This window comes from Trichosurus vulpecula, chromosome 4 (genome assembly GCF_011100635.1).
Source record: "Trichosurus vulpecula isolate mTriVul1 chromosome 4, mTriVul1.pri, whole genome shotgun sequence".
Taxonomy (NCBI): Eukaryota; Metazoa; Chordata; class Mammalia; order Diprotodontia; family Phalangeridae; genus Trichosurus; species Trichosurus vulpecula.
The window spans coordinates 268,390,127-268,412,240 of record NC_050576.1 but is presented as its reverse complement, the minus strand read 5'-3'; the positions used below and the strand labels follow the sequence as shown (position 1 = coordinate 268,412,240).

At 39.5% G+C, this 22,114-nt stretch overlaps 1 protein-coding gene across 4 annotated transcripts in view; it reads right to left on the bottom strand.

Annotated features, from left to right (window-relative positions):
• Window positions 1–11,476, bottom strand: part of TFDP2 (transcription factor Dp-2) — a 172,788-nt gene extending 161,312 nt beyond the window's left edge. For 3 of the 4 annotated variants that reach the window (XM_036754484.1, XM_036754486.1, XM_036754487.1), the window contains exon 1: window positions 11,269–11,437. The gene's annotated coding sequence lies outside the window, so the exon portion shown is untranslated. Of the gene's footprint in view, window positions 1–11,268 lie in introns of all 4 variants that reach the window. The other variant, XM_036754485.1, reaches the window with a different exon arrangement.
• Between the last annotated feature and the right edge of the window lie 10,638 nt (window positions 11,477–22,114).

The window sequence follows — 22,114 nt, the reverse complement described above, 5'->3', positions numbered from 1 at the left end:
ATATACACATATATACATATGTATATATTATATATACATATGTATGTATGTGTGTGTGTATATATAATATATATAAAAAAGGGGTGTGTGTGTGTGTGTGTGTGTGTAAAAGGTCCCTATATTCCTGTACTTCTAGGGTTATTTAAGTAAATAAATGCTATATTTTGCCAAAGGCTTTTTTTTCCACGTTTTGAGATAATCATGTAGTTGGGATGTTTTTGTTTTTTCAGTATATCAATTACGTTGATTGTTTTCCTAATGTTGAACCATCTTTGCATCTCTTGTATAAATCCAACTTGATCATAATGAATGATTTATTGGGCAAATAACTGTAGTCTATTTGACAGGACTTTACTTAAAAGTTTTTATTCATTAATGACATTGGCCTATACTTCTCCTGTGTTTTATCCTTCTCTAATTTAGGCATTAGGATTGTATTTGCCCTCATTAAAAGGAATCTGGTAGAGTGTTTTCTTTCTCAATTTCTGAGAACAATTTCTATGACATGGGTATTAATTATTCTTTAAAATTGTGATAGCATTTTCCTGTGAATCCAACAGGATCTGGAGTTTTTTTCTTTGGCACTTTTCTTTACAGTTATTTCTATTTCCTTGTCTGAAGATGGTTTAAGATCTCCATTTGGTCTTGTATTAAATGGGTATTTTTTACTTTTGAAGGTATTTGTGTATCTATTTCTTTTGTGTTCTCAGTTTTATTAGCATATAACTGAGTATAATACATTCTAGATTATTTTTTTCTAGTTTTGTTGTGATTTCACCTTGCTCATTTGCTGTTTTGATGATTTTCTGCCCTCTTCTTTTTAATCAGATTGGCTAAAAGTTTATCATTTGCATTAGCCTCTTCAAAGAACCAGCTTTTAGTTTTATCATTTCTATATGGTTTTTTGTTTTGTTTATTTCTCCTCTCACTTTTAATATTTCCTCTTTTGTCTTCTCCTTATTAAATGCATATTTAGTTAATATCCTTTTTCTATGTTGCTTATGTTTGTAGGTTTATGATTTTTCACATAAGGACTACTTTTGCGGCATCTCAGTAATCTTGGGATACTGTTTCATCATTAACATTTTCTTTCACAAAATTACCATTGTTTCTATAATTTGTTCTTTGACAAACTCATTATTTAAGATTTCATGGCTAAGTTTCCACTTGGGTTTGTATATTCTGTTTGTGCTCTTAAAACTGATTACGATTTTTGCTGTATTACTATTTCTGCCTCTTGGCATTGTTTGCAATTGTTCTATGTCCCAATACATGGCCAATTTTTGTAAAAGTTCTACTTAGTTCTGAGAGATACATATATTCTTTAGCAGTTCCATTCAGAAGATGTTATAAATCTTTTAGCTCTAGCTTCTCTAGCAATGTGTTTAGTTTTATATTTACTATTTTTTTAAATCTTTATCTAAGACTTCTCTAAAACCTAGACAGATTTTAGATAAGTAACTCTACTCTGTTACTATGTCTTTTTGTAGCTCAGCTAATGTTATCTTTTTGAACTTAGATGTTTAAAGCATTTGGAGCATGTAAATTATATACCGATATTGGTTTGTCTATGGCTCCCTTCAGCGTAATGTAATTTTACTTATTTATTTATGTTTTAGTGTCTGTTTTTGCATTTTCTGAAAGCATTGTGATGCCTGTCTTTTTGGATTCACTTGATGCATAGTAAACTTTTCTCCTAATTCCTTATTTTTATTCTGTGTATATCTTTGTTTTTAAAATGTGTTTCTTGTAAGAAATAGGCTGTGGGGTTTTCTTTTCTTAAACAATCAGTCACTATTTTTCACGTTATTTAACCCCATTGCTTAACACATTTACACATAAAGTTATGAGAGTTAGGTTTTTCTTTCCTTCATTTGTCCCTAATATTGGAATTTTTTCCCCAAAATGAAGATTCTTCCCTCTTTCTATGTCTCTTCAGTTATCTTAATTTATTTTAAGGCAATCCAAAGGCTCTCTTCCCTTCACCCTGAGGCACCCCACCCTCCTGTTTGTTTCCCCTTTCCTTAGTTTTAGAATTTTATTAGTTCCTTTTTTATTATTTTGCTTTTATCTAGTTAATTCTTTCAATCTCTTTTTCCTCTCAAGTATTCAAGAAGAATCCTCTCCCTGCCTCTCTTCCCTTTCAATTTGTTTTGTTCATTAGTTTTCTTATTTTGTTTTCTGTGCATTTTCCTAAAAAGAATTTATTTCTTTCCCTCATTCTCTTACTGTCTATTCTGGACTGTTTTTTTTATTCATAACCTTTAATCTTTTATTTTCTGTATTCCTCATGGAATTAAAACTTAGAAGTATCTATTCTGGGTTCCCTGTTATAAGCAGGTTGGGTTTTTTTTAATTGCCTTGTAGATCCTCACCCCACCTCCCTTTCTTTTTTGTGCTTCACTCTTAGAAATATCAGTTCCTGAAGTTGACAGGTTGCTGCCCTATGAGATAAACCTTCCCCTGCTCCTGATTATGCAGTCCATTACTGACCTTCATCCTCCTCTTGGTCAATTTTTTACACATCTGCCTCAAAATCTCTTTCCTGGGTCCATGCCCTACCACTCTTCTGGGCATCAGCTGCCCCTCGGAGCACTGACTCTCATGAGGTAGGCATAAGTACCAAATCCTTGCAGATGATATTCATTATAAAGTTCTCTTATCTCTCTATAGAATATTTCTCTTCTCCCACAGGGACATTCATCAGTAGTACTCCTTCCCACCATTAAACAAGGTTTCTCCCTTTGTTTCCCCCTTTCAATCCCTCCCTTTGCTTCCTCACCCATTCTCCTGTAGGTTCTTTTCTGCTTGAGAAGCTATAGTAGTTATTTTCCCTTCATCATTAGTCTTTGACTTGGGTAGGGTACATCACATATTTCCTTCTCTCTTCTTCCTCTTCTCTCCTCTTTCATAAGCTCCCATATTCTATGTTATACCACAAAAAGCAATGAATCACCTGTAGTTGGAGTGTGGTGAGGCTTAGTCCATGATGTTTCAGGCTTGCTTCCCCACCATTACTTCTCTCTGACTTCAGCTTTCATCCTTGTGTCCTCATGCACATTTAGAAAGAAATCTCTTAATGGTCTATCTTGTTGTTTTGTTGCTGTTGCTGTGTTTGTTTACCCTATTTGAGAAGCAAGTAATTTCTTAAGATCTGGTTTTCTTCCTAGGAATTTTTGAACACCTTTTTCCTATGGAACATGTATCTTTTATTTATGGTTGGGCTCAAATTTGCAGGGTAGATTATTTTGGTCTGCATCTTGAGCTCTTTTGCTCTTCAGAGCATTTTATTCCATTTTCTCCTACAGTTTCTGGTTAGCTCAGAATAGTCTCATGTTATTCATTTTCTTTCCTTTATATCTAAAGCTCTTTCTCCTGGTCACCTGCAGAATTTGTTGTCAGAGGAGCTTTAAAAATTTACCACTAGAAATTTTCCAGTTCTCAACATAGTGTTGTTGCTTTTTTTCTGGAAGTAATTTGTAGATTCTTGATTGGCACTTTGTCTTCTGTGTTCAGAAGTTGTGGGCAGTTTTCTTATGTTATTTCTGGCATTATAATGTTCTGTGTATTTATTTTGTCTTCAAGATCAATATATTTTACTCGTATGGAGATCATTCTTTTAATGTTATTGTTTTTTGTTTGTCTTCTTCCAGATTGTCCTTCACTTCCATGCACTTTCACTTCCAATCAGTTGTCCTCTTTTGTTTCTTTGATGAAGCTTTGATGACTTTCCATTGTGCAAATTATCTATGCTATGCAGACTATAAATTCTGCTCGTGCAGTGAAAAGAGAGCAGTGGGTCTGGAGTCAAAGAGACCCAGGAGTACAAATCCAATCTCAGACACTTGATAGCTGGTCAGCCTTGGACAAGTCACTTAACCTGTCTGCCCTAGTTTCCTCAACTGTAAAATGGAAATAATAATACCTAGCTCCCAGGGTTGTTGTGAGGATCAAATGAGATAATATTTATAAAATGCTTAGCACAGTGTCTGTCACAGAGTAGTGCTTGTTCCCTTTCTTCCTTCCTAAGTTCTCGGACTGAGCTCTGAGGCATCACAGACCACTACAGCTGATGTCTTGATCCTTACCACTGTCAGACTGTACAAATTTCTCCTATTTGGGTCTCTTCAACCCTGGAGTGGGGAGATTGGAGGAGTTAGCTTATGAGTGGTGGGTAAGAGGGTGGTGAATGGGTAGGTTGGAGGTTAAGTATTAGCCTTCTCTGCTCTTAGCTTATTAAGCTTTTACTTTGTTCAGGTTCCTGGTGTCCTAGACTATGGAGACAGATGAAACTGCTTTGCCTCTGGCACATAATTTCAATTTTGGAAAGGTTTGAGAGGTGGAAAGGACCCAAGAAAATATCTAGTCCTGTATCTTGTTGGTCACCTCATTCCAAGTCCTATTTCTACTCTATTTCCTACAGTGAGATGATACAGACTACTACTGCTTATCTTAATTTGTTGTTGACGTTTCTACCTGTCAGGCCTGCTGACATAGATAAAATCACTATCAGCAACAGCGTCTTCGCCTCTTGTGTCCAATGGGTCAAACAGGGTCTAGCAGTCCTATTTTTTTTCCTCCACTTTATTCTTCCATATTTTCTTAACCAGTTTCAGCTGATCTCTTTTCATCCCAGTTTCAGATTTGACAAAGGTTTTATTATACACATTTTCCCTTTAACCTAGCTAGGTTATTGAGTCAAAATAACAGTACAGCACAAAATATCCTCTATACACACAATATAAGTGAATCTCTAGTTTTGCTCTAAATTCAGCTTGAGTGGTACCCCTCATGAGGCCTTTTCTGATGATCCCAAACTATTGAGTCACTTCTAAAATTACCTAATATTTATTTTGCATATATGTATATGTGCATATGTTGTTTCTGATAAAATATAAGCTCTTTGAGGGCAAAAACTATTTCATTTCTGTCTCTGTATTCCCAGCATTTAATACAATGGCTGCTACATAGTAGTTGTTTGCTGATAGGCTGAGGTAACTGGTGTCTAATACTCCCAATACTATTAGTCTGAGTAGCCTAAGAGTAGCCTGTATTTGTCACCTATTCAATTTAATTCATTGTCCATATAGTATAGCCATATAGCACATTAAGTTATGACTCAACCAATATACTAAAATATAGCTAAACCTGAAATATACCTTAATAAAAACAATAGTTGACGTTTATATGGCAGTTTAGCTTTTACAAAGTGCTTTACATCCTCTCAATTGATCTTAATAACAAGTCTAAGAAATAAGTTACTATCATCATGTCCATTTTTACTAAGAAAACTAAGGCTTAGAATGGTTAAGGGTCAAAGACCCAATCAGTGTCAGAGATGGAATTTGAACTCATGTCTTCCTGACTCTCAGTTGAGCGCACTATCTGCTATACTAGGATACCTAAGACATGGACACATGCAAGGTCAATGCCTTTTAAAGAAACATCTGAATGATTACTGCTATTGATACAGGCACATAGTATCATTTTACTGGATAATCCAGGGCCTAGGTGGCAGAGTGGAGAGAGTGCAGGGCCTGGAGTTAGGAAAACCTGTGTTCAGACACTTCCTTGCTATGTGACTCTGGGCAAGTCACTTAACCCTGTTTGCTTCAGTTTCCTCATCTGTAAAATGAGCTGAAGAAGGAAATGGCGAACCCCTTCAGTATCTTTGTGAAGAACACCCCAAATGAGGTCACGAAAAGTGAGAAACAACTGAACAACGAAACTGGATAATTCAGAAATTATTTATATTTTGCATTTTAATACAGATAGCTGACAAAATCACAAAGTAAGAAAAGACCACAAGAACAGCTATACTGACGACATAACCAATAACGATGTTAAATGATGTTTAGCCCTTTTAACCGGTTTTTGTGAGGCTCTATCTTGGGTTTTTCTTCTCTCTCTACCTTCTTCCCTGATGATCTCTTTAGCTATCATAGGTTCATCTATTATCTCTATGCTCTCAAATCTCTATATCAAGCCCTCATCTCCACCCAGCTATTCCGATGGCATCTCCAATTCAGCATTTTCAAAACAGAATTCATCTTTCCCCCTTTCACCCACCTCCTGAATAAGCTCTCTTCTGTAAAGGGACTACTGTTCTTCCAATTACGCTGGTTGGAATTCTCAGTTATCTTTGACCCTTCAGTCGCCTTTGCCACCACCCCATATCCAATAAGTTTCCAAGTCCTCTCAATTCCACACCTAAATCTCTTACAAATTCATCCCCTTCTCTATTCATACCACAACTATCTTTACCCCTTCTCAACTCCTCTGACGGGTCAAGCTGTGTCTAGCTGTCCTTCACAATCTATTTCCAACCTACCCTTCTCCAAACTGACTACCCTCAACATACACACCACATTCTAGCCAAATTGCCTATTTGCTGCTCCCCAAACACAAGATTCCATCTCAGATCTCCTGGTCTTTGTTGTCTGACATGCCTATGATGCTCTACAACAGGGCTGTCCAAAACACGGCCCACAGGGAGCATATGCAGATTTATGTAGCCGGGCTACAAGCATAAAAATTTACATAAATGCTTTAGTAAACAAAGCAGGGCTACAGCAGAGCTCTCACTAAAATGGCAAATCAAAATATATTGTCTATTGTTTCAATAAAAACCTAAGATTGGACAGCCCTGCTCTACATCTCTACCTCAACCTCTTCTAAGCCCCCTAGCTCCCTTCAAATGCCACCTCCAAGAGGAGGCCTTTACGGATTCCCCCAGTTGGAGTTCCTTCTGGAAAAAAAAAAATTATTTTGTATTTGCTTATCCTTTACTTATCTGTGTACATGTTGTTCCTCTACTAAAAAAAGTTTCTTCCTAGAACCATGCACAGTGCCCTAGCACAAAGGGATCCTTAATAAATACTTGTTGAATGCAATGACCAACCAGAATTCCAGAGGGCCAATGATGAAGCATTCAATCCATCTCCTGAAAGATAGATGATGGAGTCAAAAAGCAGAATGAGACATATTTTTAAACATGGCCAATGTGGGAATTTGTTTTGTTGATGCATATTTATTCCATGAGCTTTATTTTTATTTCAGTTGAGGAAAGGGGATTGAGAAGGGGGAAAACAGAGGTGGAGGGCAAGAAACGTATTAAAGGAAAAGTGAGTCACTGAAGCATTTAAAAATGCACAGACAAGAACAGAAGGACAGAAGATGGCTGGAAGGAAACAGAGACAATGACAGCTTTGAAAGTTACATGTTGCAATTAGTACATATATACTTAAAAGGAAAAACAAGTTGTATGTAATAATTCCCTTATTCTATTCTACTTTGAATACAGAAATACTAATTTTATTTTGATGTCTATTAAAAACTCAAAATACTTGCAGAACTAAATTTCTCTGCTTAATTTCTTATTAGTCAATCCTAAATACTGCCAGCATCATCTAAGCACAAAATACAAGAATAGGCAAAGAAACCCTTTTCCTAAGTTTGTTGTCTGACACACACACATTTTCCCAGGAATTGAGAAGGCAATGCTTTGGTTTCAGAAGAATGACTCTGAAAACTCTATCCCTACTTCTCCTAAACTTCAGGCTAAAATAAGTTTTAAAAAATATAGTATCAAAGATGGGTTAAATAGAGGTGATAATGTCCCAAAGAAATTGAAAGTAGTATTTGTTGATGTAGATGATTCAGCCATGAACAACCCCATGAATAATCTGGAATTGATCTACATTCTTCAAATCTCTTAAAAAAGTTACATACATATAGCCTCAAAAAAAAATGGACTTAAGTCAGTTTTCAAAAATATCAAACACATATTCTAGGATCCAAGTATTTAAAATGACACTCAAAAGGATTTAAGATAACTCCCCAAGTATTTAAGATGATACCCAAATCAGAAATTAGTGGACATGTCTAACTTAAATTTTGCTTGGAACCCACACTTCCAAAACTTGGTATTAATTCTTACTGCTTTTGCTCCTCACAAAATTGGACTGATATAATCAGACAGCGTTCTACAGGACCAACACCAACCAAGGACATGCATTTTTATGAGGGAAAAAAACTTCAAATGCATGTTATAAAATTCATATTCATGAAAGAACCTTTTGAATTTTCTCTTTCTAAAATTTTTAAATTTTAATTTATTTTATTATTTAATATTTTTAGTTTTCAACATTGATTTCCACAAGATTTTGAGTTACAAATATTCTCCCATTTCTACCCTCCCATCCACCCCAAGATGGCATATATTCTGATTGCCCCGTTACCCAGTCTGCCCTCCCTTCTATCACCCCCACTTCCCTCCCCCATCTCCTTTCCCCTTACTTTCTTGTAGGGCAAGATAGAGTTCTATACCCCATTGCCTTTATATCTTATTTCCCAGTTGCATGTAAAAACAACTTTTTTTTGAGCATTTGTTTTTAGAACTTTGAGTTTCAAAATTTTCTCCCTTCTTACCTCCCCACCAACCCTCTTTGAGAAGGCAAGCAATTCAACATAGGCCACACATGTATCATTATGCAAAACACTTCCATAATAATCATGTTGTGAAAGACCAACTATATTTCCCTCCATCCTATCCCCTTTATACATTTTTCTCTTTTGACCCTGTCCCTTTTCAAAAGTGTTTGCTTTTGACTACCTCCTCCCCAAATCTGCCCTCCCTTCTATCATCCCCCCCTTATCCTCTTCACCCCTACTTTCCTGTAGGGTAAGATACCCAGTTGATTGTGTATGTTATTCTCTCCTAAAGACAAATCCGATGAAAGCAAGATTCACTAATTCTCTTTCACCTACCCCCTCTTCCCTTCCATTATAACTGCTTTTTCTTGCCACTTTTATGTGAGATAATTTACTTGAATTTTCGAAGGTACAAAATGTAAATGCTTCCTACTAATATAAATTATATCACTATTATCAGTCCTATTTATTATAGTTTTGATAATAAGCAACCATTTTCCATTTATTAAAGCAGCACAGATTTTATCTATCTCACTTTTTGATTTTTTTTAAAGTTCATATCTGAGGGCTTTAAGAATTCTGGCTGCAAAGGAAAAATCTACAGATGTCCAGAGTCATGTTAAAAATTAGACACAAATTACATGGCTACAATAATATATCTGTGTGATACTGACTAAGCAATTATAACCTATTTGGGCCAGCTTCCTCATCTGTAAAATGAGGAGCTCGGTCTAGATAATTTCCTTCTAACAAATTTGTTTGTTCCTAACATTAACTGAGAAAATAAAGGAAGAACTTACTGAGTTTTTGAGACTTAAGGGACTTATTTTTAAATAGAAGCAGTAGTCCTAATCCAGAGAAATGGTTGCTGTGTATGTAAAAACATTAAGACCAAAATCTGACTCCAGACATACCATATAATAAATGGCAAAAACTTAACAATTTTGGCTGCAACTGAATCTACAAGCCTAAAGTTTCATTCGCAAATGTCAAAAAACTTTCAATGTCCACTATTTCATAATCATGAAATACAAGATACATATCCACAAAACATGTATTATACATGTCTCTTTTAAAACAGCACAAAGTTTGCTAATAAATCACATACCAGCTTCTAAGAAAATTTAGGACAAATAACAGAAACAATCTGCATTTTGCTTTCCTAACAACATTAGGCATTTGCTTTGCTATTTGGGAACACCACTGATTCCTATCTTATAGTATTCTGACACTGATAGATAACACTAAATTCATTTTCCATGGGAGTGAGAAGATAAACTAGATGATCTCCAAGGTCCCTTTCAAGCTATAAATTCTATGATTAATTCTACTCTTTTCTTTAGCTAACAAAGGATTTAGACACAACACATAACAGCAGAAAGTACATTGGATTTAAAAGAATCAAAGACTCTAGATCCAAATCCCAGCTTTGTCATTTTCTTCCTGTGTGACCTTGGGCAATTCACTGGACCTTACTGGCCCTAAGTTTTCTTATCTGTACAATGAGGGGGCTGGAATGGATGACCTCTAAGGTTCTTTTCACCTTTAAAATTATGACATGATGTATTATTTCCAGATTACAGGCAGCCTGATAAGAAGAAAAGAGTACTAGATTTGAAATCAGAAGAGGGAAGATCCTAGAAGTAATAGAAGCCACGTGACCTTGAGCAAGCAGGTTGTTTCATCTCCCAAGGCAACAATTTCCTAATCTGTAAAAGGGGATGGATCTGAAGATGAAGATCATCCTTCATCTCGAAACTTTTATCAGTCTGTAACTGAGAGACCAGTAAAAATGATAAGTGGTACAGGAAATGATTTGAAAAGAGATCAGATTGTGACTATAATAATAAAGTTATATACAGAGGGGGGGGGGGGGGGGGAAACCAAGAAACTAAGCTGTTAACTTTTTCAGGGAGAATAAGAGCACAAGATTGAAGTACTTGGAAGGTTCAGTGATATTCTGGGATGGCTTAGCAAAGGAAAGGAAATTCAGCTTTAGAGAGTCTTAATATTGATAACATCTGATTCATTTTCCATGGGGAAGGGGGTAGATTAGATAGATGACCTCTGAGGTCCCTTTCAAGCTCTGCATCCTCTGATAAAGCTCCATGCAAAAGAAGATGACCCACTCTATTCTTCAGAAAAAGGCAGAGTAAAACAGTTCTAATTGTGGAATTATAGGTGTTGAGAAAGGGTTGAACACAGGAATTAAGAATAGGAAAGGACGGATGGGAACAAACCGAAAGGCTTCAGTTTGGATAAATGCATCTAACTGGTGGTCTTAACAAAAAGGGGGCCATACAGGGCGCCCCTAGGAGGGTGGCTCAGAGATTCACTGGTGGAGGAAGTGCCTTTGAAGGAAGCTGATGGAGGGAGGGGAAGAGGAAGAGAAGTGCAAAAGGAGCTAGAGGGTCTTCGAGCTGGAGTCCTTCACCCCAGAAGGCATCGCTGCTTTTGTTATGGGAGAAATGCCAGCAAAATCGCCCTCCCCTGCCACGGGGTCCCCCCACAAATGGGGAAGGAGTGTCCCACTCCGGCTCTCAGCCCCCGTGTACTCGCGAATACGCAGGTTCCTGCGTCCCACTGCGGGAATGGAAGGAAGGGACAGCGCGCGTGGAAATAAGAGGATGAGGCTCGCGAGAAGGGCACGCGGGGGCTCCCGAGCCACGAGGGCCGAGATTCACAGCCGCCCCCTCCTCAACCGCTAGAGGGAGGGACGAGAGGAGCCAGGGACTGGCTTCCTCGGTCCCCCGCCCCCCCACCCACCCACGGCGACCCCACAGGGCTGCTGCAGCCGCGCGAGAACCGAGCGCCGAGGAGTAAGGGAGACGTTACCTGCTGGCGTAGCCGTGGAGAAGGCGGCCTGAGAAGCACGCGTCCGGCCCGCGATAGGAAGAGAGCGAGGAAGCGATCCGGCGCCGCTGCTGCAGCAGGTTGTCCGCTGGACTAGGGCCGCCGGCGGTCTGCGGACTCATCCCCCGGGGGCTGGGGGCTAAGGCGCCGGGGCTGGAGAGCCCGCGAGACCGGCTGGCCGTGCGCACGCAGCCTCCAGGAGCCTCGTGCCCGCCCGCGCGCGCGTGCGCCCCGCCGCCCGTGCGCGGCCCTGCTCCCGCTCCCGCCCCAGGCTCTCCTCGTCCCCCTAGCCGAGCGTCGGGAACAGCTGCTGCGGCCCGAGCCCGGCTCAGGCCCACCTGCTCCTCTCACTTCGCCGGCGATCGGCCCAGGGCCCCGGCTCGGCTCTCCTCTCTCTTCCCCCGCGCGAGCTTTGGCGGGGGCTGGGCACGGCGCGCTCCGGTTGGACACCTAGTCGCGTGACGTCAGGCGCCGCTGCCCGCCGATTGGTCTGACTGGCGATGCGTGCAGGGTGTAAACAAACCCCGCCCCCTGGCTTGCCAATAAGGGCGGGGGCAAGGCGGAGTGGGCAGGGGGGTGGGGTCGAATGTCCCGCCCGAGCCCAAACCGAGAAGTGACAGCGGGAGGGGGCGGAGCCTGGAGTGGGAGGGGGAAGAGCGCTGGGGGGTGGGGCCTGGATCAAGCCCCACCCGTGGGGAGTGGCCGAAAGGAGCGTGGCCCGTGGCTTGCCCGGCCTCCTAATTTCCCTCAGGAAATTCCAACCCCTTCCAAGAAAATGGAAGGAGGCACCCTATGCTAGGTGGCGGCGCAACAGATGGCTCTCTGGGCCTGGAGTCAGAAAGACTAATTCAATCCCGCATATGTAGCACTCTGAGGTCTGCAAAGTGCGTTACAAATGGTATTTCATTTGATCCCCACAACAATCCAGAGAAGGATGCTATTTTTATCCCAAATAGACAGATGAAGAAACAGAGGCAGACAGACGTTTAAGTGACTTGCCCAAGGACACCCAAACAGGAAATTCTGAGGTGCGATTTAAAAGCAGGACTTCCTGACTCCAGTTCTAGCAGAGTCTATCCGCCACTGAACCCCGTAACTACCAGAAAGCATTTAAATGCTTATGTGTCAGGAACTGTGTGGTAAGTGCTGGGGATGCGAAGAAAGGTGGAAAGCATGGTCCCTGCCCTATAGAAGCTCACTTTCTGATGGGAGGGTGAATATGCAAAAAATTATACATTCAAGATTTAGTCTTCCATTCACTGCACCAAACTTCCCTATCTTAGCAAGTAAAACCTTGTTGTCTGTCCTTCCTTCTCCAAGAGGACCGTGACATCAGGACAGTGAATTGGGTCTAAGTGAGAGGGCTGTGCAGAGTCACCAGCCTCACTTTCTCCTGTGGAGCCATCTGGGTCCAGTGACCAAATATAGATCAGGATGACTGGAGATGGCCCCAGGTGCAGTGGGAGACTTTGGCTTGTTTCTAACTCATCTCAGGCCATACCAAACCATTCATACCCCTGGGAGCCCGGAATGCAGCACCTACACAAAACCAATTCAAATAAGGAATCTCAGGAACAGGATTCAGTTGTTGTTGGAAGGAAATAAGTAAATCAGACTGGGTGGAGCAGGGATAGATGAACTTTGGATTTTTCCTCATACCAAGAAAGGGCATGAGGACAATATCCAGAATAACTGAATCAGACTTTTAACTATGGCCAAGACCTCAGAAGCCATGCAGACCAAATTCCCACCCATGAATCCCCTCTTCCCTCTATAACATTCCTCATGAGAGGTCCTCTAGTCTCCAGTAATGGGTAACTCAGTCACTGCAAGAGAGCCTATTCCATTTTCTTCAGCTCTAAGCATCAGCTCTAACAAACTTCTTCCTTCTACTGAGCTGAAATCAACCTCTCCGTAGATTCCTAGGTCTGCCCTCCAGGGCAAGTTAATTCCTGGTTCTCAAACTTTCAGATGCTTGAAAACTGATCACATCTCTTATGTTTTCTTTTCTTCAGACTAAATACCACCTTCAACAAATCTTCAGTTTGTTGTTTTTGTTTTGTTTTTGTAAGGCTTGTTTTTGTGTTTCCCTCACTATCCTGGTAATCCTCTCTGGACAGCTCTAGCTTTTCAATATGTCTCTTAAAACACAGTTCCCAGAACTAAACATTCTTTCAGAAGTAAAATAAACAGGTAAAGTCAAAGGAGTTGAAAGCTAAATAATGTCAAATTAATGCCACCTTGAGTAATTTTGAAATAGACAAATCCTGAGGCAATCATTGCTTCAATTTCATTAACAAAAGACTGAACTTCTATAAGGCAATTCTATACAACAAGGATTTTTAACATCCCTACGTGAAAGACACTGTGCAAAATGATGGAGATGCAGAATATCTGCCCCCCTCTACTGAGAGCATACTGTTGTATCCTCTGCTGGAGAATACAAGTACACAAGTAATTCAAGGAGGAAGAGACCCCTAACCACTGGGAGGATGAGGAAAGGCTCACTTCACAGAGAAGATGGCAAGAAAATAAGACTTCTGAGAGGGTATGGATGAGGAGTGAATTCCAAATATGAGGGGCAGCTTCTGTGGATGCATGGAGACAGAGGATAGAATGTTGCATCTGAGGAACAGCTAATAGCCTAGTTCAGCTGGATCCTGGACTGCATAAAACAGGAAGGAGAATAATGTGAAATAAGGTTGTAGAAGGGGACTGGAACCAGATTGTTGAGAGCCTTAAATGCAGGCAGAGAAGTTTGCATTTTGTACCAAAGGTCATAGGGAGCCACTGAAAGATTTCGAGCCCAGGAATGACATGGCCTAAGGAAGATAATTTTGGCATCCTTGTGAATGGTGGATAGAAGATGGGAGATATTGGAAGCAGAGAAACTAATTATGAGGCTAACAATCATGTAGGTGAGTTACGACAAAAGTTTGACGGAGAATAATGAGACTTTGGAGAAAAAAGAATAGAAGGAAGAGATGTGGAAGTCAGATCCACAGGATATGATGAGGAATTAGAAATGAGGACTGATGACTGAGATTACAACCCAAATAATTGGGAGGAGGATGGTATCTTCAACAGAAAAGGAGAAAGGAGGGCAGGAGAAGAGAAGGCAGGCTTAGAGAAGATAATTATTACTCAGTTTAAGATTGTGCCTCGATTTCATTCAAAATCTGCTAAACCCAATATTCTTTTGAGCAAAATTACTTGGGGGAGAAAACCAATCCTCAGACAAAACAAAATAAAAGGAACAGTGAAATGTAACAAAATTTCCATCTACTGTGTATCAGTGGTATGATCTGGCTGTGAATTTCCATGACCTAACAGAGTAAACCATAAAAACCTGTAAATGCTAGTTCCACAGAAAGCCAATTTATTCCAGGATTAAGGACAACTTACTAAAGTCATTTTCACAAAAAAAAAAAAAAGACCCTGAAAACCCTCCAGGAAAAAAGTAACTTGTGGAAGTTTTTCTGGGAGGAAGAGAGGAAAATTAACATTTAAAAATTCCTAAATAGGGTACCTTGTGCCAATTTTGACCAGTGATGGTCAAATTAATTTCACAATTGACAAAAAAAGGATTTTTTCCCTTTTGCCTTAACAGTCGCCTTTCTCATTTCCTCCTCAATCAATAATTGTATTTTGAGACAAGGAATGAGAGATTTTTTTATGTCTTCATCACTCAGATTTACATAGCACAATATAGTTTACTTATTGCCTTCTTCACAAGCTATTAAGGCAAGTAGTACAAGTATTTTCATTTACAGATGCGGAATCTGAGGCTGAGAGCAAATGACTAACTCAAATTCACATAGCCATTAATAAAAATTCATGCTTTCTCAGACCAAATTCAATATTTTGTCCATTCCACTGTAATCCTAGAGATAAGAGCTTCCGTGTTTATATTATCCGTGCCTAACCAAATCTACTTAAAATTGATCAAATAGGTATCATTTTCAGTTGTATCCAACTCTCTGTGACCCCATTTGGGGATTTTCTTAGGAGAGAGTGGTTTGCAATTCCTTCTCCAGCTCATTTTACAGATGAGGAAACTGAGGCAAACAGGGTGAAGTGACTTGCCCAAGGTCACCTGGCCACATGTCTGAGGCCAGATTTGAACTCAGGAAGATGAGTCAGCCTGACTCCAGGTCTGGTGCTCTATGCACAATGGCGCCACCTAGCTGCATCCATAATGTCTGTTCTTAATAAAGTAGACCTGTATACTGTTTTCTACTCATCAGCCCATGTGTGTCCTGGCCCAGTGCTTTTTTATGAGAATTAAAATGTTTCTTCCCTTCCTCTTTGTTTCTTAAGTTCCAGACCCACATTCCCAACTGATCACTGGACATTTCAAGCAGTTTGTTTCATGGGCATCTCAAACTTAACACATTCCAAGGAGAATTCTGCTGAGAGTCACCTTCATAGTTCACTACCTCTCATAATCATTGGTTGATGATTCAGTCAGCACTTTCTCCATAAAGCGTTTCCCGACCCCCACAGGTGCTCAGGCATTCCCTCACAAAACTGCCTTATACTTCAGTGTTTGATGTGTTATGTATATGCTTAGAAACCACCATGTTGTGTATAGAATTCAAGTGCTTTCAGGGTGGAACAGTTCAAGTATGCCTTTGTATCCCCAGCACTTAACACGGCACCTGGTACACAGTATATATCCCTATACATATAGGTCCTTTTTCCTTTTGTTTTTTATCTCTTTTTGGATACAGACCTAGTAGTGGCACTGCTAGGTCAAAAGGTATGCATGGTTTTATAGCCTTTTGGGCATAGTTCTAAATTGCCCTACAGAATGGTCGAATCAGTTCACAACCCCACCAAGAGTTCATTAATGTCTCATTTTTCCCAAATCTCCAACATTTGTCTTTCTCCTTTTCCTTCCAATTAGCCAGTCTAATGGGTATGAGGTAGTACCTCAGAATTGTTTCAATTTGCATTCCTCTATAGCAATTTAGAGCACCTTCTCAAATGGCTATAGATAGCTTTGATTACTTCATCTGAAAATTGTTCATCTCTCTTGATCATTTATCAATTGGGGAATGGATCCTGTTTTTATAAATTTGATTCAGTTCTTTATATATTTGAGAAATTAGACCTTTATTAGAGAAACTTGCTTCAAAATTTTTTTTTCAGTTTTGATTGCTAAATATATTTCCCTCTGTCCTATTTTCCCTGTTTATTCTATTCTCGCTCTCTCCTTTTACCTTGTCCCTCCTCAAAATGTTTTGCTTCTGACTAGCACCTCCCCAAATCTGCCCACCCTTCTATCACCACCACCACCCCTTTATTCCTTTCCCCTCCTACTTTCCAGTAAGGTAAGATAGATTTCTATACCTAATTGAATATGTATGTTATTCCCTCTTTGAGCCAATTCTGATGAGAGTAAGGTTCACTCACTCTCCCTACTTTCCCCATCTTCCCCTCCATTGTAAAAGCTTTTCCTTGCCTCTTTTATATGAGATAATTTACCCCATTCTACATTCCTTTTTCTCACCTGTTAATTTTATTTTTTTAGAGATCATCCCTTCATATTCAATTCACACCTGTGTCCTCTGTCTATATATACACCTAACTGCCCTAATAATGAGAAAGTTTTTATGAGCTACAGGTATCATCTTCCCATCAAGGAAGATAAATACTTTAACCTAAGTCTCTTATGATTTTCCTTTCCTGTTTCCCTTTTTATGCTTCTCTTTAGTCTTGTATTTGAAAGTCAAATTTCTTATTCAGCTCTGGTCTTTTTAACAAGAAGGTTTGAAAATCCTATATTTCATTGAATGTCTATTTTCCCCCTGAAGGATTATACTCAGTTTTGCTGGTGGGTGATTCTTGGTTGTAATCCTAACTCCTTTGCCTCTGTAATATCATATTCTAAGACCTCCAATCCTTTAATGTAGAAGCTGCTAAATCTTGTGTTATCCTGACTGTGGTTCCATGATATTTGAATTGTTTCTTTCCTGGCTGAATTTGACTATAATATTCCTGGGAGTTTACATTTTGGGATCTCTTTCAGGAGGTGATTGGTGGATTCTTTCAATTTCTATTTTACCCTCTGGTAATAGAATATCAGGGTAGTTTTCCTTGACAAATTCTCGAAAGACAATGTCTAGGCTCTTTTTTTGATCATGGCTTTCTGGTAATCCAGTAATTTTAAAATTCTCTCTCCTGTATTGGTTTTCCGGGTCAGTTGTTTTTCCAGTGAAATAGTTCACATTTTATTAAATTTACCTTTGATATAAGCACACTGTTGTATGCATGAAAGATGCTAGTTAAATATTTGTTGAGTGAGTCAGCAAATATTTATTTTAAGTAAGTTTTTATTGATATATTTTGGGGGTGAGTGCATCCCCAAAATTTCTTCCAGTATCCCTCTCCCTTCTCTGCCCAGAGAGCTACTCCACATAACAAATCGTATTTTTAAAGACATGAAGAGAAAAAGTCAACATAATTGATTAATAGATTGAAAACATCTGAGAATATATGTGCATTGTACAACACTAGCGGACCTCCTACCTCTGCAAAAAGATAAGGTGAAAGTTTATTCTCATATCTCTTCTTTCATGCCATACTTGTTCTTTATAATTTTGCAACATTTATTTTTGGATTTTTTTTGTAATTCTTTTTATTTAAGTTGTTGTCATCATTACATATATTGTTTTTCTGGTCTTGCTTTCTTCACTCTGCATCAATTCATATAGTTCTTTCCATGCTTCTCTGCATTTGTCATATTCATAATTTTTTACATTTCAGTAATATTCTATTACATTCAAGCATAATTTGTTTAGCAATTCCCCAGTCGATGGGTATTTACTTTGATCTCCAATTCCTTGTTATCACAAAGAGTGGTGCTATAAGCATTTTGGTATATATGAGACTTTCTTATTATCAATGGTGTCCTTGGGATATAAGCCTAGTTGTATAATCTCTGAGTCAAAGAGTATGAAAATTTTAGCTACTTTGTTTGCATAATTGCAAATTGATTTCTAAAATGGTAATACTAATTCACAGCTCCAGAAATACACTAGAGTGCCTATCTTCCAACAACCACTCAATTCTCTCCTCCAAATACATCTTCAACTCAGCTGTCAAAATGATATTCCTAAATCACAGGTACTGAACACATTACCTCTTTATTCAGTAAACTCCAGGGGCTCCCTATCACTTTCAGGATCAAATATTGCTCTTCACAACTTGAAAACCTCTGCCTACCTTTCTAGTCTTTTATACTTTATGTCCTCCCCCACCTTCTTTGATCTACTAACACTGGCCTCTTTGTTGTTCCTCCAACAAGACACATCATTCCTTGGTTCTGACTATTTTCACTGGCTGTCTCTCCATTCCTGGGATGCCCCACTCTCCTCATCTTTACCTCCTGGCTTCCTACAAGTCTCAATTAATATCCTACCTTCTACAGAAGACCTTTCCTTTAGTGTTCTCCTTCTGTTGATTTTTTCAGTTTATTCTATATAACCCAAGTCCCAAAGCCCGTTGGTATGGGATGATCTCCTTGGTGGAGGTCAATGCCCTGGCCTGCATGAGAGGCAAGTTGATTAAAAAAAAAAAAGGGAATAGGAGTTCCAGACTCTCTGGGTCTTTTCAGGTCTCTTCAGGGTTCTTCTCTCCTCTCCAGGTTTTTCTGGGTCAAGTGTCACTTTTTGGCTTCCAGCATCTAGAGAGAAGATAGATGATGCCAAAGCCCACTTCAGGTTACTAAAAGGAATTGACCCTGGGAAGAAGCTGACATGAGAAGAGCTGGCAAGTCTGCACCATGTCCCTATGCCCAGCTTCCTGGAACAGAGACTTCAGGGAACTTCCCCCTAGGCAAGATCTTGGACACTCTCTCTGTCTCTGTCTCTCTCCCTCTTCCTTTCTTTCCTAGCTCTCTCCCTCTCTCCTCTCTCTCATCTCTCTCTGTCTCTCTGTCTCTCTCTCTCGAGCTGAGTTTTTGATTTCTGCTTTTGCTATCAACTCAGATCAATGGGTTTCTTGTAAACTGCTATGTGTGCTCATTGTGGAATTGGTATTTGGTGGGAAGGAAATCAAGCCTTGAATGTAAAGTCCTCCTTTCCCCCTTAAAGAAACAGTGATCAGAAATTTTGCTTGAACCTGAAAACCACATCCTCTAGATTAACAATTTTTAAGGGAGCATATACATATAATTCTAGCCTTAAACTCCCCGTCTCTGAGGAGAGCAGAATGATTAGCTTCTGGCCTCAATCTTCTGCTTCCCCTTCTAATGGGAAATCAAGTTTCCCTTGGAGGACTGTGGAAGAAGAGGCTAGACTACCTCCCTTAAAGCCACACTATAATACCCCCTTGCTATTTGTAGGGGACAGCCCTTGCTACACTACATATAGCTTATTTGTATGTAGTTTGGTTTTTTCTCTTGTTAGATTTTGATCTCCTCAAGAGCAGGCACTGACTTTTACTTTTTTTGTATCCCCAGAATTTAGCACTGTGCCTGGCACCTAATAGCCACTTAACAAATGTTTATTGACATACCGATTAAACCAGTCAACAGAGAAAGAGTTGTCCACTGAGAGGGCAAACTGGAAAGAAAGGACCCAACCCACTTGGCACTGATTGGGCTATAGGAAGTGGAGGAACACATAAAATAGTTAAATAGCAGCCCTTGCAAAGAAAGCATTTGCAAATGTTCCAAGGGCCTGGAATATTGGATCAATTGTAATCATTCTATGACTCTTTACTGCCCATCATTCCCTTTGTTGTGTGGGAATAAAATTATGTGTTTCATCCTAGATATGTTTATCCTTTGGGTACCTTTTGTACTTCTCTCTTCCTTGCTGGGGAGGACCCTCTCAGCTTAGAACCTAAAACAGAATTGTTCCTCAAGAAACTGAGGTGGGGGTGGAATTGGGGGTCTAGGCGTGCATTTCCCCTATTGAGGAGCCACACCACCTCAGAGTAATGTCCTCAAACCCTGAGGACAGGCAAAGGTTACCAGTCCCTGTGGCTTCAGCTTAGCTAACTCGCCCTTCACCTCAATCTTTTGCATTTATGAGGACCCATCAAAAAGATATTCTACTTGGCACTTTCCTTATTGGGTCACCCAGGTTTTAGGATCTCCTGGTTGGGGGGAATAGCATTTTTAGACTTCAATTAGTGTATTTTTTGGTTTGTTTCCTTCCAAATCAGACCAAGTTAAGTTTCTTTGTAATAATTTTTGCTTGTTTATATATTTCTGTACCAATAGGTCTTATTACTGCAACCAGTATGAAAATTACAGCTGAGAAGTATGGATTTTGCATCCCTAAATCCTGGTGCCTAGCTTATAATGCTTTTTTTTTTCTTTTAAACAGAACTAGGCTGCCTTACTGAAAGATCTTCATGTACTGTAGGTCCATAGGATAAAGTTTGCCTCCTGGCCTTAAAATCCCAAATAATCAACACCAAATGCTTAATCTCATTTGAGAGTCTACCACATATTCAGGGATTACCTGACTCTGTTTTCTTTCATTCTGAACTGAGCCCAATCGTACTATTATTAAGTAAATTTGGAATTTGGGTTGTCTTTGCAGTGGCAGGGAAATTTTGTGTGTCTTTTGGCATAAGAACTCAGAGAAAATTTTCGTAGATCATGAAGGGGACATATTTGGGAGCAATTTCTTCCTGCATATGTAGGTTTTAATAAGATCTATGCCATAGTGAGTGCTTTGAGACCCTTTCTAGTGTGGCACTAGGGAAGCAAGTGAAACAACAGATAATACTTAGGTCTTCCAGGGACTGAAAGAATAGCTTTTGATAGAATGGGGACCTGGACAGTAAATTCAAAACACACCTCAGCAGAGTTGCTGAGAGCAAATTTTTAATAGGGGTGGGGTAAGGTGGGGGAGAAAGAATGTACTGGGGTTCAGTTCTTAGCATGTTAAGACTTGCTCTCCCTTGTAGGTTATACAGAACATGTGCATTTTCTTTGCCTGCTAACAATTCAACAGTGGAACTTTGGGGAGCCACTTTCTGGCCATGACTGATAGATGGTGTAATGATGAAAAAATGCGTGGTTGGCTAAGGAGCTTCAAGGACTAATGTGACTTAGTAGACTGACCTGGCACTGTGTGCACACAAAATGATCCAAAGCATAGATTGTCTCTTGCCTTCTTCCACAGTAGTGAGCAAGGCAAGAACCAGTGTGGGTTAGTTACTGGGGGAATGCCTCTCCCACCTGACCACCACCTGTCTGTGAATGCATGCAGCCTGCCTGCTTCTTTTGTGCTTATTCTTATCCCAAGATTGGAAAATACAAGTGGTGAGTGAGAACTAGAGATCCATCAAAGCCACCTGAGGTCCTAGCAACTAAAGTCCTAGAGCCAGCGACAGCAGGAGCCAAGCCTAGTAAGGACCTCACCCAGCAGCAGATTGACATGACAAGTCATCTTGTCAAGACATCTCATTCTTGCACCTTCATGTCTCAGATAGAAAAAGTGTGGGACTAGAACCCTGATAATCAGGTTCAAGATCCTATTCCCCAACTCCTCCCCACAAATCACAGAGATACAGCTCTTGTCATACATTAGGAAACAGATCAACCCTTCACCATTGCAACTCCTTAATAATTTTTATTTTTTTTCTTAAGTACAATTTTTAGAGATGATGATTTTAAAAAACTAAGCTGGTACCATCATTATTATTTGCAAAATGTCATCCAGTTATTTGTTTTTCTAAATATTTAAAAATAAAATACATTCATTTTCCCATAAATTATATTCACATTTTTTCACAATGAACTTTCTTCTGTAGTAAGTTCCCTTATGCAAAGATGTAGAATATAGATTAAGGCTGAACAGGT